The sequence below is a fragment of the Ovis aries genome, chromosome 13, assembly GCF_016772045.2.
Source record: "Ovis aries strain OAR_USU_Benz2616 breed Rambouillet chromosome 13, ARS-UI_Ramb_v3.0, whole genome shotgun sequence".
In the NCBI taxonomy this organism is placed as follows: domain Eukaryota; kingdom Metazoa; phylum Chordata; class Mammalia; order Artiodactyla; family Bovidae; genus Ovis; species Ovis aries.
This window is the reverse complement of record NC_056066.1, coordinates 59,664,678-59,681,485: the sequence shown is the minus strand read 5'-3', so window position 1 is coordinate 59,681,485 and position 16,808 is coordinate 59,664,678.

Here is a 16,808-nt window from a genome sequence, read left to right as displayed (position 1 = left end):
CACATCACTCTTTCTATCTCAGTTTCCACATGTGTTCAATGGGGTGATAATAGTGCCTACCTAATCAGTTTGACTGGAGAAGGCAATGGCACCCCAATCCAGTACTCTTGCCTGGAAAATCCCATGGAAGGAGGAGCCTGGTAGGCTGCAGTCCATGGGGTCGCTAAGAGTCGGATACGACTGAGCGACTTCACTTTCACTTTTCACTTTCATGCATTGGAGAAGGAAATGGCAACCCACTCCAGTGTTCTTGCCTGGAGAATCCCAGGGACGGCGGAGCCTGGTGGGCTGCCATCTATGGGGTCGCACAGAGTCGGACATGACTGAAGGGACTTAGCAGCAGCAGCAGCAATCAGTTTGATATGAGGATGAAACAAGAGCATGTGTGCAGGTTGTTACACTACCACAGGGAGCATATACACACAAACAATGGAGTCTTTGCTTTCTCTAACTGATTTCTTTGCCACTCTGGACATTTGACAGCAGCCCACCTTGCAGCAGCCCATCGTGTGTGTGTGTGTGTGTGTGTGTGTGTGGTGTGAATAAAAGAAGCTCCCAGGAATCTTGCTTCCTCTCTCTACTTCTTTCTCCCTGACTTCTCTCTCTTTCCTGGTCTTCCTTCCTAGGCAGAAGGGTCATCCCTAAACAATTTATCTAAGATGGTCAAGATCCATCTTCCTACCCATCAGGTCAAGGTTAGGCTTTTCACATATTGATGAAACCTAGGAACTGAGAACAACTTGTTTCTCCTTAAATAACTCGGGCTTTCAAGACTCTCCTTTCTTAAGAGGGAATCTATTCCTGTTTTGAGGGAGAGAATTCCTATTTTGAGAGTCCAAGGCTGAACATCAACTTTTCCCCTTGAGCTTCTGCCGTTACAATTCTGACCCCTGAAGGCAAATGAATGCCTCTGGCTGCCTGTGGGGAAGTTTAGGTACAACAAAAGGGAAAGGGGAAAAGTACTTGGAAATGTTTCAACATTTTAATCCTTAAGACACTTTGGCCAGGCATTTCCTCAGTGCCTGGCTGAAATAGAGTTCAATAGTGTTGGCCAGTTTATTGTTATTGTTATAATTCATTCCCCATAATATCAGGTACTATCATTTACCCACTTTTGAAAATAAGCCCTTTTATTCAAGTATAACTTACATACAGTATGACACATACAAAGTGAACGTAACATGTAATCAACTGTCACCCCCATGGTCCCTCCCAGTCATTCTCCCTTCCCTGCTCCAAACAGTATCCTTCATCATAACTTCAAACAACATGGATTTGCTTTGCCTGGTTTATATTTATACACAGGATCATGCAGTATGTATCTATTGTGTCTGTCTTCTTTCACTAAAAATTATGTTGTGAGACTCATCCATCTTGTCACATAAAGTAAAAACTATTCATTTTTATAGCTCTTTAGCTTTCTACTTAAAAACATACCACAATTTACATATTCATTCCACTGGCAACGGACGTTGAATTGTTCCCAGTTTGAGGCTATTACAGGTAATTATACAAACCCTTTCTGTATATTTTCTGGTGCTCATTTGGACTAATTTCTATAGAGTATAAACCTGACAGTAAAATTGCTGGCCATAAGGTGGGCATATATCTGGCTTACTAGACACTGTCAGTTTTCAAAAGCAGATGTACTGATTTTAAACCAATATGTGTAAAAGATTCAGTCGTTCCACATCCTTGTCTGTTCTTGGCAGTGTCAGATCTTTCCTTTTTAACCATCTTGGTGAGCGTGTAGAGGTATCTCATTGAGGCTGAAAATTTTGCTTCCCTGAGCATCTTTTCATGTGCCGTATTTACCACTTGAATATTCTCTTGTGAGATGTTCGTTTGTGTGTGTTGTCCTTTTTAAAGCTGATTTTTTTTCCTGTGCATTTGCACAGCTCTGGGCATACACACAGTCTACACATTCACATGACCGTCTAGATTTCCTGGAATATATCAGAGCTTTTCATAGCCCCTATGGACATTTCATTCTCCAGCTTTTCCTTTAAGGGCTTTTGGTTAGCTGATTGTTTTCCCCAAATGCTATCCATAACCTTAGGCAGTCCCAGAGTTAAACAATTGCCTCTAAATATTTTTGAGAAACGCCTCCAAGGAAAAGACTTTTTGTGTTGGGTGAGCTCCTAGTCAATTCAAATAAAAACAGTCTTGCAAGTGCGGTCTTCCAGGGAAACACCAGACAGGCCAACTAATGAAACAGCCTGGAATGAGGCTTTGAAAAGAAGTTCCCTCTACTCTCTTCCCTCTGGTGGCTGCTAGGTTGCTGGATTTCAAGTCAACCACAGAGTTGGGGGTGGAAAAATGGGAATAGGGCAGGTTAAAATGCCGCAAATATCAGTGTTTTTGATAAGATTTTGCCCTATTTTGAATCAATTATTTCTTGATTGCTGCAGGTATTTAGTTTCAAGAATCCTGGAAAACATTGATTTTGACAATTTTCTCGCCTTCTTTTATAGAAGAATTTTTGGAAGCCCTACTCCATCATTTTCACTTCTCTAAACCTTTGGCAGATATCGCCTTATCTTTTGCCCCAATCCTAAGAGGCAGGTATTGTTATTATCATTACCTCCATTTTACAAATGAGAAATCTGAGGCACAGAGAGGTAAAGCCACTAGCCCCAGGCCACACAGACAACTGGCGGAGCCAGGATCCGAATGCAGAGGTTAACTCTAGGGCTGGCAAGCCCACAAAGCTATTTCGTACCCCCCAGGATTGAGACGTTAGGAGTTAGAATTGAGATATGGAGTTAGGAAGGCTGATTTCAAGTCCCAGTTTTGCTTCTGTTCCATTGTGTGACCCTGTGTGCACCAGTTGCTTTCTGTGTGTCTCAGTTTCCCCGTATATAAAATGAAGTGGTTGGCTGATTGTCTTCTATATTCTCTCTCAAGATTTGAGGTTTTCCCCAAGCCTGGGGTGCCCGCTAGACACTCAGCTGAAGCTATGAGCCCTAGTTGGGAGGCAGGCCTGGGTGCTCCTGCTATAGACAGTGTGCGCAGCTGTCACAAGACTTCTCTGGCCCAGCCTAGTTGCCGAGGGGCTTTAGGTGACCGCAGGAAAAGCTTTCTCGCCAGGGAAGACTCTTCTGTTAGGCCATGGAATAAAGAACTCTCTTTTTAAAAAATTTTTGAAGTCTCTTCCTAATATTTGGCTTTAGGCAATGCCTCTGACCTCACCTCCCATCTCTCCCTTCCCTCCCTGGGCTCTGAACACACATGTTAGGCACATTCCCACCTCAAGGCCTTTGCACTTGCTGTTCCATCTGTCTGATCTATCCCCCTGGCCTACTCTCTCACCTCCTTCAGGTCTGTGCTCAAATATCCCTTGTCAGTGAGACCTTTCCCTGTCCTCTGTAGTTAAAATATGCCAGCCTCACTCTTATCCAACTTTCCCCCTCCCCATTTCATTCCCCTCCCCCGCCCCTGGACAGATGATTTTGTTACATAAGCCAAGAAATTGTTTTGTTTGGGGTTTTTTTTTGTCTCAACTAATTTGAGTTTTCCATCCTTTGCAAATTAAGCATTCCTAAGCATTACAGCCTTTGATGAAGACTTGACAGCTGAACTCTTCAAAGGTAAGGGCCCCTCCCTTAGCCCCACGGAAGCACTTGCTATAGAGTCCAATGAACTGGAGCCATGACCCAAAGCAGGACAACCTGCCTTGTAGCTGCAGTTGACACAAAGATGCTCTAAGATCTTTGCACACACAAAGATGCTGTGTGCAGGATGGCCGCGGGGCCTTGGATAAGGCAGAGGGAACACCCTCATTCAGAAGGAAATGGCCTATGCCCCATCTTTCCCATCCCTACCATCTGGGGTTTAACCCAGCCATTGGGAAATATCTTTTCTTTTTTCCTTGTTAAGCTGGGCCAGCCCTTTCCACCAGGCCTTGAGAGCAAGGTGGAAACTATGGTGGTTCCGGACAGGCTGAGGTTTGTGGCTGGAAGCTGGACCTTATCCCTGCCATGTTCCTGACAGCCAGTCTCTCTGACCTGCCACACCCACGCCACCTGCCCACCAGGCCATTCCCAGATTTGCTCTGGCCTGGCCAGCTCAACAGCTGTGGAGTGCTCCAGACAGTAGAGGGAATGTGAGATGTCATTCAGAGGTCATCTGATGCAACTGTCCTGGAAAGATGGGCAGACTGAGGCCAGCAAGGGGAGGAGACCCACCCAGAGTCACATAGACATTCAACAAAACCCCAGGGCTTGCAAGACCAGAGTAACTGGGTTTTAACCCAGGCTTCACTTAATTTCAGGGTGATTTTGGGCAAGTACCAACACCTTTGTGGTTCCTTAATCAAAGGTTAGAATGGTTTCTCTTGTATTGGGTTGTCAGTAGGATGAAATGAGGAGCACAACGAATAGCAGGGGCTTGACCCAAACAGTCCCTCGGCAGGTGGTTAACTCCCCCAAAGAACAGCTCTGGAGCCCTTGTTGTTCAGTCACTAAGTCATGTCTGACTCTTTGCAACCCCATGAACTGCAACACACCAGGCTTCCCTGTCCTTCACTATCTCCCCAAGTTTGCTCAAACTCATGCCCATTGAGTCAGTGATGCCATCCTACCATCTCATCCTCTGTTGCCCCATTCTCCTCCTGCCTTCAATCTTTCCCAGCATCAATCTTTTCCAGTGAGTTAGTTCTTCACACCAGGTGGACAAAGTATTGGAGCTTCAGCTTCAGCACTAGTCCTTCCAATGAATATTCAGGGTTGATTTCCGTTACAATTGACTGGTTTGATCTCCTTGCTGTCCAAGGAACTCTCAAGAGTCTTCTCCAACACCACAGTTCAAGTGTATTTTCAAGATAATCAAGTATATTTTCTAGATAATCGTCATACAGGATGCTACTTGTCACTCTGCAGTTTATGAATGAGGAAATTAGGGCTCAGACAGGCAAAGCAGCTTAGCCAAGGTTACACAGTCAGGGGCTTCCCTGATGGCTGAGAGGGTAGAGAATTTACCTGTAATGCAGGAGACCCAGGTTTGATCCCTGGGTTGGAAAAATCCTCTGGAGAAGGGAATGGCAATCCACTCCAGTATTCTTGCCTGGAGAATCTTATGCACAGAGGAGCCTGGCAGGCTATAGTCCATGGGGTCACAAAGAGTCGGACACGCCTGAGCGACTAACACTTTCACTTTTCACTTCACATGGCTAAGGCCAACAATTTCTCCTTCTAGAGCTGTTTGTGTGTCCTGCCTCCTTGACTAGACTGTGAATCCAGCTCCAGGTAGAGTCCAAGAGATGTATTTGGAAATGTTCTGGCGCATGTGACAGGGGCCAGGCGGTGCTGTGGAAACAGGGCAGCTCTCAGAGCCTGCGGCAGGTCACTCTAGGGAATGAGGCTGCACCACTACAGCTGGCTGTGCCTTCGGCCCTTCCAGATCCTAAAGAACAGTCCAGGCCTATGTGGTGGCCCACTCTGTCCCTTCCTAATCTCCCCTGAGAAGACCACCCATGGTCAAACAGTTTGCAAGTGCTGGAACCCAGGAAGTCCAACTTTGCATGCTGCAGGCTTCATACTAGGTCTCCAAGACCTAGACTCAAGCCCAAGGTTTTCTTCTCAACCAGCGTGTGACCTGGGCAAGTTATTTAACCTCTCTCTCAGCTAGTTAACCTCTCATGAAGTAGTTAAGATAATTAGATAATGTAAGCCAAGTGCCAGACACATGGTAAGTCCTCAATAAACAGTGCTATTTCCCAAGGCCTCATTATCTCAAATAATGAGCCATCACTTAGGAGCCCCTGCCACGTGCCACTGTGGGAGGCACTTTGGTGACATCATCTCCAGGAATCCTCCCAACGACCCTTGGGGAGAGACCACTGTAGCCACTATCTGACAATTTGAGAAGTCATTTGCCCAAAATTGCACAGAGTGAGCAGTGAGGTTGAGATATAAACCAAGTTGCCTGACTCCAAGACCTGGACACTTTCCCCTACTCTATGCATTCATTAATTCACTCAATTCAACAAGTAGGACATCTACTATGTATGCAAGGTAACATTCTAAGAGGTAGAGATACAGCAGTGAATCAAACAGACACAAATCCCTGTGCTCCAAAAACTGATGTTCTAGCTACAGAAATATCAAGAAAAGCTTTGGCCTTTCGGGGTGAGGCTGGTCACCCATCCCCACCTGCCTGACCAAGGTGTGGCAAGTACCTGATGGGACTTTGGGGATGGAGCTGGACACGGTTGGGTAGTGAGTAGGGGGAAGGATCAAGGGCCAAATCTATGAAAAGATGAATGTGAATATGTCTGCTAAGAGAAGTGGGGGATGGCTTCAGAAACAGCAGAGCAGATTCTCTGCGCCCCCGGGACTTGGGTCCCTGAGGACTATGTCTCTCTGAAGTCAGCAATGCCTACAGCTAAAAGCATGTATTTCCATACAAGAAAACTCTGACTACACTGTAGACAAAGCCTGCTTTGGTGTCTCCGATCTAGGGCTCCTCTGAACCTCCAAGTACAAAGAATCAGGATGAAGATGTATACCTTACTCTGCATGGCTGTCTTTGGTGGACTTTTGGGTAGGCCCAGGCGCCCCCTTGTGGCTTCCCTTGTCTGTGCATGGACCCTCCATGTGTCCCTTGGTTGGAGGGCCTAGGCCATTTCTCTGCTCCCAGTTTGAACCCCTTTCCCCTATTCTCAGCCTTTCCTGCCTTCAGCTGAGGCCTGAAAAACTTAGTCACAGTTTTCTCACACTTTACTGTGTAGACCTTGGAACACAAACTTGCTTGCAAGCCCTTGTGATGCTATCCGCAGGCACAGCCATGTGCTGGTGTACCACGCAGACATACCTTTGGTGCAAATCCTGACTGTGTCCACACTTAGAAGCAACTGTACAAACTTGCTGCGCCTTGTGCATGTGTGTTCAATTGCTTCAGTCGTGTCTGACTCTTTGCAACTCTATGGACTGTAGCCCGCCAGGCTCCCCTGTCCATGGGATTCTCCAGGCAAGAATACTGGAGTGGGTTGCCATGCCCTCCTCCAGGGGATCTTCCCAACCTGGGGATAGAATGTGTGTGCCTCTTGCATCTACTGCATTGCAGATGGATTCTTTACCCACTGAACCACCAGAGAAGCCCTGCTTAGCCTTACTTTTCTTTTAAAAAATGAAGATCATAATAGTTTCTACCTTAAAGAGCTATGAGAATTAAATGAGATAATACTCATTGGCCAATTTATCTGTTAAAGCCTCAGTACCATTCCTGTTCTACACACACTCACACACACACATGCATACACAAAAATTCTGTGCTGACTTGCCATCAGAGTTCTAGGTTAGCTTCAGACAATGAGAGGCAGCAAAGGCACGTTACTGCTTCTCCAACAGTAGCAGCAGAATCAAGAGTTCTAGGATTCGATTTTGCAGACACCTCTGCAGGCTTTTCTCTGAACACAGCCTCAGGACAGGAGGCAGCTGCCACTTCCAGACTCTCTGAAAGCTACCTCCAGCCTGATCTTTACATCTCAATGCACCCAATGGCTTTGTAAGCCCCCAATTTTTCATATCAGATCCATTCCAGCTGGATGTGGAGTAACTAGGGCTCTCATTCATGGTCCTTGGAGTCAACTATAGCACAGCTACCTTGGCAGTTTCTTATAACATACACTACTACCATATGACCCAGCAATCCCACTCTAACAATGTACCCAAGACAAATGAAAACATATGTCCAACCAAGACCTGCATTGTTATTGCTGTTCAGTCACTAAGTTGTGTCTGACTCTTTCTGACCCCACGGACTGCAGGGCACCAGGCCTCCCTGTCCCTTACTGTCTCCTGGAGTTGCCCCAAGTACATGAACGTTAATAGCAGCATTATTCACAATTACCCCGAACTGGAAATAACCCAAATGTCCCTCAGTAAGATAAACTGTGATACAGCCATAGATCTGAATATTATTCAGAAATAAAAAGGAAGGAACTGACACACACAGATGAACCTCAGACACTAGGATGACAGATTAAAAACCAGGCAAAAAAGAGTGTATGTTTTATGCGTCAGCCATGGAAGGGTGCCAGTCTCTCTTCAAGAAAGAAATTGCCAATCACCTGTGAAGTTCTCTGACAGCCCATAGCTGTAGCTCCCTTGGGATAATGCTGAGGCCACGCTCTTCATGGCAGGTCTCCCAGTGACAGGTCGCTGAGGGAGTGCAAAGGGGTGCTTGACTGCTCCTGCCCCATGTGGGACTCTACGGGAATCTGTGTTCTGAGCCGGCTGAGATTTACTCAGAACTGCACCAAAACCTGAGGCTCTTCCTGCACAATTTTCATTTCTTCCCCCTCTTCTTTCACAGGTGTCAGACCTGCATCATGGAATGAAAATCCTTCTCAGCTACTCCTGCTTTTGCTCCCCTTTCTCTTTCATAAGCCTTCTCTGCAATAAATCTCTAGCACTGCTAACTCCATCCTGAGAGCTGCTTCCCAGGATCCCTAACTCACATTCTTTTCGATGAAATTTTAAGAAGGGCCAAATTAATCTGTAGAGATAGAAAACAGATCAGTAGCCAAATGAGCAAGAGGTTGGAGAGATCAATTGCAGAGGGGCATGAGCAAACTTTTTGGAGTAACACGAATGTGCTATATCTTGACTATCACGGTGGTTACATTGGTTTATACATTTTTCAAAACCTATTGAAGTGTACAATTGAATTGGTAATTTTATTGTATGCAAATTATACTTCCATAAAGATTTTTTTTTTAATCTCTGCTTTCTAGAAATATCTAGACCATGTGGTGGTTACAGGATTGTATACATTTGTCAAAACATAGAACTATACACTAAAAAGAAGGATTTGTACTATGGTAAGTTTTGTTGTTGTTGTTTAGTTGCTAAGTTGTGTCCCCCTGTTTTGCAACCCCGTTGACTGTAGCCACAAGGTTCCTGTCCATGGCATTTTCCAGGCAAGAATACTGGAGTGAGAGGCCATTTTCTTCTCCAGGGGATCTTCCCAACCCAGGGATTAAACCCACATCTCTTGCATTGCAGGTAGATTCTTTCCCACTGAGCTATCAGAGAAGACCTGTTAGATACAAGTTGTACTTTCATGAAAAAAAGAACGAATCAGGAAAGTAATTTTTACTGGTTATCTCAAGTGATTATTACTTTAATGCTTCACTGCAGAACTCACACTTCTGTTTCAAAAATTACCACAAAGCTACCACAGTAATCAAAAGAGTGTAGTACTGGTATAAAGGACAAACACATAGACCAATGGAACAGGAATAAGAGCCCAGAAATTAACCCTTGCATATATAGTTAAATGATTTTTGACAAGGGTGCCAAGACCATTCACAGGGAAAGGACACTCTTTACAACAAATGATGGTGCCAAGAAAATTGGATACCCATATGCAGAAGAATGAAGATGAATCCCTATCTCACACCAAACACCAAACTTAACTCAAAATGGACCAAAGCCCTAAATGTGAGATCTAAAACTATGAAACTCTTAGAATAAAACAGGGTAAAAGCTACATGATATTAAATTTGGCAGTGATTTCCTGGATCTGATACCAAAAGCACAGGCAATGACAAAAAATAAATAAACAAATTGGGCTTGATGAAAATTTAAAACTTTTGTACATCCTAAAACTCGATCAACAGAGTAAAAAGCAACCCACAGAATGAGAGAAAAATATTTGCAAATTATGTATCTGATAAGGGATTAATACCCAGAATACATAAAGAACTTTTAAAACTCTACTAGACACACACACACACACACACACACACACACCCCACAGACACAAAATCTCAATTCAAGATCTATGTGAGGGAAACTACAAACAACTCTGATGAAAGAAATCAAAGAACTAAATAGCGAGATATTCCATATTCACAGATTAGGAAGACTCAATAGTATTAAGATGTCAGGTCTTTCAAACTTGATCTATGGATTCAGTGCAGTCCCAATCAAAACCACAACAAGTTATTTTGTGGATATCAACTTATTCCAAAGTTTATGTAGAGAGGCAAAAAATCCAGAATAGTGAACACGATATTGAAGGAGATCAATTACCTGACTTCAAGACTTACTATAAAGCTACAGTAATCAGGACAGTGTGGTACTGGTGAAAGAACTGACAAAGAGATCAATGGAACATAGCAGAGAGCCTAGAAATGAATCCAAATAGATACAGTCAGCTGATCTTTCACAAAGAAGTAAAGGTGATATAATGGAAGAATGATAGTCTTTTTAACAAACAGTGCTGGAACACTTAGATACGCACATGCAAACAAACAAAAGGATCTGGACGCAGGCCTTACATCTTTCACAAAAATTAACTCAAAAGGAATCACAGACCTAAACATAAAACACAAAACTATAAAACTTCTAGAAGACAATGTAGGAGATGTTATGTAGACAACCTGGGGTCTGGTGATGACTTTTTAGATACAACACCAAAGGCACAATTCATGAAAGAAAGAACCAATAAGCTGAACTTCATTAAAATTTTAGAAGTCTGCTCTGCTAAACACAGTCAAGAGAATAAAATGACAAGCCATAAACGGGGAAAGAATTTGCAAAAGTCCTATCTGATAAAGGACTTTAATCCAAAATAAGCAGAATTCTTAACAATGAGTTGTTCAACAATAAGAAAACAACCAATGTAATTAAAAATTGAGCCAAAGACCTGAACAGATACCTCATCATAGAAGATATACAAATGGCAAATTAGCATATGGAAAGATACTACACATCATACGTGATCAGAGAAATGCAAATGAAAACAATGAGCTATTACTACACACCTATTAGAATGGCCAAAAGTCCAAACACTGACAACATAAATGCTGGTGAGAATATGAAGCAACACGGACTCATTCCTGGTGGGGATGCAAAATGGTACAGTTATTTTGGAAGACACTTTGGCAGCTTCTTACAAAACTGAACATACTCTTATCACACAAATCCAGGAATTATGGTCCATGGTATTTACCCAAAGAAGTTGAAAACTTACGGTCACACAAATGCCTGCACATGTATGTTGATAGCAGCTTTACTTACATTTGCTTAAACTCGGAAACAACCAAGATGTCCTTCAGTCAGTGAATGGGTAAACAGGCGCATCCGGATAGTGGAATGTTATGTGTATGCTCAGTTGCTCAGTCACATCTGACTCTTTGCAACCCTACAGACTTTGCCCACCAGGCTCCTCTGTCCATAGGATTTTCCTGGCAAGAATACTGGAGTGGGTTGCCATTTAACCCTCTAGGAGTGGGATGTAATGCAATGCTAAGAACAAAAACAGACAAACAAAAAAATGAACCAAAAAAAAAAAAAACCACCAAGCTCTCAGCCATGAAAATACATGGAGAGAACTGTAAATGTGTATTACTAAGTGAAAGAAGCCAGTCTGAAAAGACTACATACTGTATGTGTAACAGTTTGGAAAAGGCAAACTATGAAGAAGTAAAAAGAATGGTGGTTACCAAGGATTAAGAAGGAGGGAGGGATAAATAGGTGGAGGGGAAAGGATTTTTAAGGCAGTGAAATTACTCTGTATGAATCCATGATGGCAGAAACATGTCATTATTCGTTTGTTCAAACCTACAGAATGTACAACACCAAGAATGAACCCTGATGTAAACTAAGAACTGTGGTGATAATGATGTGTCAATGTAAGTTCACCAACTGTAAAAAATGTACCATTCTTTGGGGGATATTGATAAAGGGAGGGGCTATGCATGTGTTGAGGAAGAGAGTATATAGGAAATTTCTATAACATCCTTTCAATTTCTGATGTGAATCTGAAACTGCTCTAAACAATAAAGTCTATCCCAAAACAATCTAATCCCAAAATGGGCAAAGGACTTGCACAGACAGTTCTTCAAAGGAGATATACAAATGGCCTATGAGCACATGAACTGATGCTCAACATCGCTAATCATTCAGGTCAGTTCAGTCGCTCAGTCATGTCCAATTCTTTGCGACCCCATGAATCACAGCACACCAGGCCTCCCTGTCCATCACCAACTCCCGGAGTTCACTCAGACTCACGTCCATCGAGTCAGTGATGCCATCCAGCCATCTCACCCTCTGTCGTCCCCTTCTCCTCCTGCCCCAATCCCTCCCAGCATCAGAGTCTTTTCCAATGAGTCAACTCTTCGCATGAGGTGGCCAAAGTACTGGAGTTTCAGCCCTAGCATCATTCCTTCCGAAGAAATCCCAGGGCTGATCTCCTTTAGAATGGACTGGTTGGATCTCCTTGCAGTCCAAGGGACTCCCAAGAGTCTTCTCCAACATCACAGTTCAAAATCATCAATTCTTCGGCACTCAGCCTTCTTCACAGTCCAACTCTCACATCCAGGGAAAATCAAAACCATAAACGGATATCAGTTCATACCCATTAGCGTGGCCACTATCAACAACAAAACAGAAAATAACAAATGTTGGCGAAAATGTGGAGAAATGTAAACCGTTGTGTACTGTTGGTGGGAATGTGAAATGTTACAGCCCCGGTGGAAAACAGTATGGTGATTCCTCATAAAATGAGAAATAAAATTACCATTGGTTCAAGAATTCTACTTCTGAGTATATATTCAAAACAACTGAAATCAAGGTCTTGAAGAAATAATTGTACACACATGTTCATAGAAACATGGTTCATAATAGCCAAAAGGTGGAAGCAACCCAATTGTCCACCAACAGAGGAGTAGATAAGCAAAATGTAATAGATATAGACATTCCATTGTATAGATAGATAGACATGTAAACAGATATATAGATATACATCTGTCATTTGTTGTTGTTTAGTTGCTAAGTTGTGTCTGACTCTTTGCAAACTCACAGACTGTAGGCTGCCAGGCTCCTCTGTCCATGGGATTTTCCAGGCAAGACTATTAGAGCAGGTTGCCATTTATTTCTCCAGGGGATTTTCCCAACCCAGGGATTGAATTAGCATCTCCCACTTGGCAGGCAGATTCTTTACCACTAAGTAACCTGGAATTCCATATATGTGACATATTAATAGATATATACATATATATATATATATATACATATGGAATTTTATTCAGCCTTTAAAAGGAAGGAAATTCTGACACATGCTATAATATGGATCAGTCTTGAAGATACTTAGCTGTGAAATAAGCCAGTTACAAAAAGACAATACTATATGATTCCACTTAAATGAGGTATCTAGAGTAGTCAAATCCTTTGAGACAGAAAGTAGAACGGTGGTTGCCAGGGACTAGCAAGAGGGGAAGATGGGGAGTTCATGTTTAATGGGTACAAAGTTTTAAGTTTTGCAAAATGAAATGAGTTCTGAAGATGAATGTTGGTGATTGCACAACCGTATGTATATATTTAATACCACTGAACCATATAGTTCTAAATCATTAAGATAACTAAATTTTGTTATATGTATTTTACCACAATAAAAAACTTTCAAAAAACTAACAGAGTTATATTAAAATTATATAATACATATATTCTTAAAAAAATTATCGCCTCTGGGTGTCAAATATGCTGGGCACCCCATTGACAAGGCAAATGGGAAGTTCAGATACTACTGAATAGTATCAATCATGGAGGGCTTCCTGGAGGAGGGGTAGTGGTTGGACTGATGTTAGGCTAAAGGGGCAGGATTCCAGTGGTGAATGATTCCACCTCACTGTTCATCTGGATCCGGCTTCTCAGCTCACTTTTTCACAGTTTCCAGGGAGATAGTTTCCAAGGAACTTGGAATATGCACATTGCTGTCACTTGGCAACTAAGAACTGGTGGGTGCATCAGCTTGCCATGTTCTTCCATCATCCTGGGTTCTGATCTCTGGCATGGACTCTGAACAGCCCAGGCAGTGGGGGCCCAGCCAGGGAGGCACCTTCTACCAGCCTTCCTCCTCAGGCACTCACAAGCCTCACAGAGACAACTGAGACTCTTGTTGATGGCGGTAAGTCCACAGAACGCTAGATGGACTGGGGGCATGGCACAGACAACCTTCAGCCCCAGAGGATTCCCCCATTTGCTCCCATTCATGGAGGACCCTGGAGGACCCCAGGATCCAGTGTGAATGGAAGACAATTCTGGTCTCAAGGGATTCCGAGCCTAGTGCAAGAGACAGAGCTCACTTCATTCTTTCGGTATCCAGATGCTAGTGCCTACTCCATGCTGGCTGCTGGCCCACAGACCTTGAACTGTGGCAGACCGGAGTGAGTGAACAAAACACCCCGGGTGCCTCGCCTTCAACTGAAACAACTCTGAGACATGTCCTACACTGCTTCCCAGAGTTGCCTGGCAGGACTGAGCTTCAGGTGCCCACAGGTAGCATCCTGGCATGAGCACATAGCATACATTGGCTCCCTTCCATTCCCTGTCTCACTTCTCTACTCCCTAACTGCTATTTCCTGGAATCAGCTCCCCAATAAACCACTCAAATCCTCATCTCAGGCTGGCTTCTGTGGGAACCCAAGCTAACAGGGATGATGTATCACAAGGAAACAAACTTCTGTGAGCTGTAACCAATTGTATGCAAAGCAATGGCTAAACCAAGGGGAGCCACCTGCCCAGGTTCAGGCAATGGTGGAGGTGGTGGGGACTTTACCTTTAAAACACTTGAAAGCAGTAATATAATGGACCAACAAGCAGTCTACTTTTCTTATCACCATGAACCAGTCACTCTAACCAACTTCAGTGATAAAATTCTCTTCCCCACTGAACATAATAGATCTCACTGTCCATGCCCACCCTTTGGCACCCCACTGAGGCTACCTGCACTAACAGAGAGTAACTGACTGTGAGCAGAGGAGATGGGGGAAGATCTTACTCATGCAAAAGTGACCCGCCAATCACACAGTACCAGCTGCCTGGTACAGTCCTCCAAGTGTCCCTCTCATGGTAGTTTTCACACTGGGTTATCTCTGTCATTTTTTTAACCACTAGACAGTGAGCTCCATAAAGGCAGGAATTAAGGCTTGGTTATCTGGGCCTGACTCGTAGTAGACACTTAGGAACGGGGCTGCTACTTTTGTGCAGTGCACAGCTTCCATCACTATTCATGGTGATCCAGCCTATGGAGGTTTTGTGAATCAGTGAATGAATGAATAGGTGAGAATTTTCAGTAATGGGGAAGGACACTGCAGAAGGGATACAGTAAGCAAAAGTAGGAAGCTTGCAAGTGCAAACTTTCTCAGTGCAGAGGGCAAGTAGCTTGCGTCACTGGCAGCACCACCAATACACGTCAGGAGTTCCATGGTCATCAGCTTTCAGTTTAGTTCAGCTCAGTCACTCAGTCGTGTCCGACTCTTTGTGACCGCATGAACTGCAGCATGCCAGGCCTCCCTGTCCATCACCAACTCCCGGAGTTCACTCAGACTCACATCCATTGAGTCGGTGATGCCATCCAGCCATCTCATCCTCTGTCGTCCCCTTCTCCTCCTGCCCCCAATCCCTCCCAGCATCAGTCTTTTCCAATGAGTCAACTCTTTGAATGAAGTGGCCAAAGTACTGAAGTTTCAGCTTTAGCATCATTCCTTCCAAAGAAATCCCAGGGCTGATCTCCTTTAGAATGGACTGGTTGGATCTCCTTGCAGTCCAAGGGACTCTCAAGAGTCTTCTCCAACACCACAGTTCAAAAGCATCAATTCTTCAGTGCTCAGCTTTCTTCACAGTCCAACTCTCACATCCATACATGACTACTGGAAAAACCATACCCTTGACTAGATGGACCTTTGTTGGCAAAGTAATGTCTCTGCTTTTCAACATGCTATCTAGGTTGGTCATAACTTTCCTTCCAAGGAGTAAGCGTCTTTTACTTTCATGGCTGCAATCACCATCTGCAGTGATTTTAGCACCACCCAATGTGTGTTTGACCTACCTGCTCTCTGCCTCAGACATGTTCAACCAGAATCTCTGCAAATGGGATTCAAGAACCTGGGCATCCCAGGGGAACCCCAAGAACACAAAATTTGGAGAAGTACTGGGCCAGCTAACAAAATGGGTAGTGGATTTCAAAAGGGTGAAATTGGCCCCACTAGGCTGAGCCCAGGCCAATATTTCATTCATTCACCATTCATTCATTCATTCATTACAATAAGTATATATTGAACCAGGGAAACATTAAAGTACACCTGTGCACTAGACAGACGTGGTCCCTTCTCCCTTGTCACAGTTTAGTGGTAAGCCAGTAGTCAAATTATTAAGGAAATAAATATTTAGCATAGTGTCAGGTTATGATTAATGCTTTGCAGGAAAGACAGTGAGGTAAGGGATTAAGATAAAGCTATGACAAAACTAGACAGCATACTAAAAAGCAGAGACATTACTTTGCTGACAAAGTTCTGTATAGTCAAAGCTATGGTTTTTCCAGTAGTCATGAATGGATGTGAGAGTTGGACCATAAAGATGGCTGAATGCCAAACAATCGATGCTTTTCAACTGTGGTATTGAAGAAGACTTAAGTGTCCCTTGGACTGCAAGGAGATCAAACCAGTCAATTCTAAAGGAAATCAACCCTGAATATTCATTGGAAGAACTGATGCTGAAGCTAAAGCTCCAGTATTTTGGCCACCTGATATGAAGAGCTGACTCATTGGAAAAGACTTTGATGCTGGAAAAGATAGAAGGCAGGAGGAGAAGGGGACAACAGAAGACAAGATGGTTGGATGGCATCACCAAGTTAATGGACATGAGTTTCAGCAAGCTCCAAGAGATGGTGATGGACAGGGAAGCCTGGCATGTTGCAGTCGCCATGGGGTCGCAAAGAGTCAGATATGACTGAGTGACTGAACAATAAAGGGGTTGAGATAGGATGTTATTTAGCTGGGATGTCAGGGAAGCCCTCTG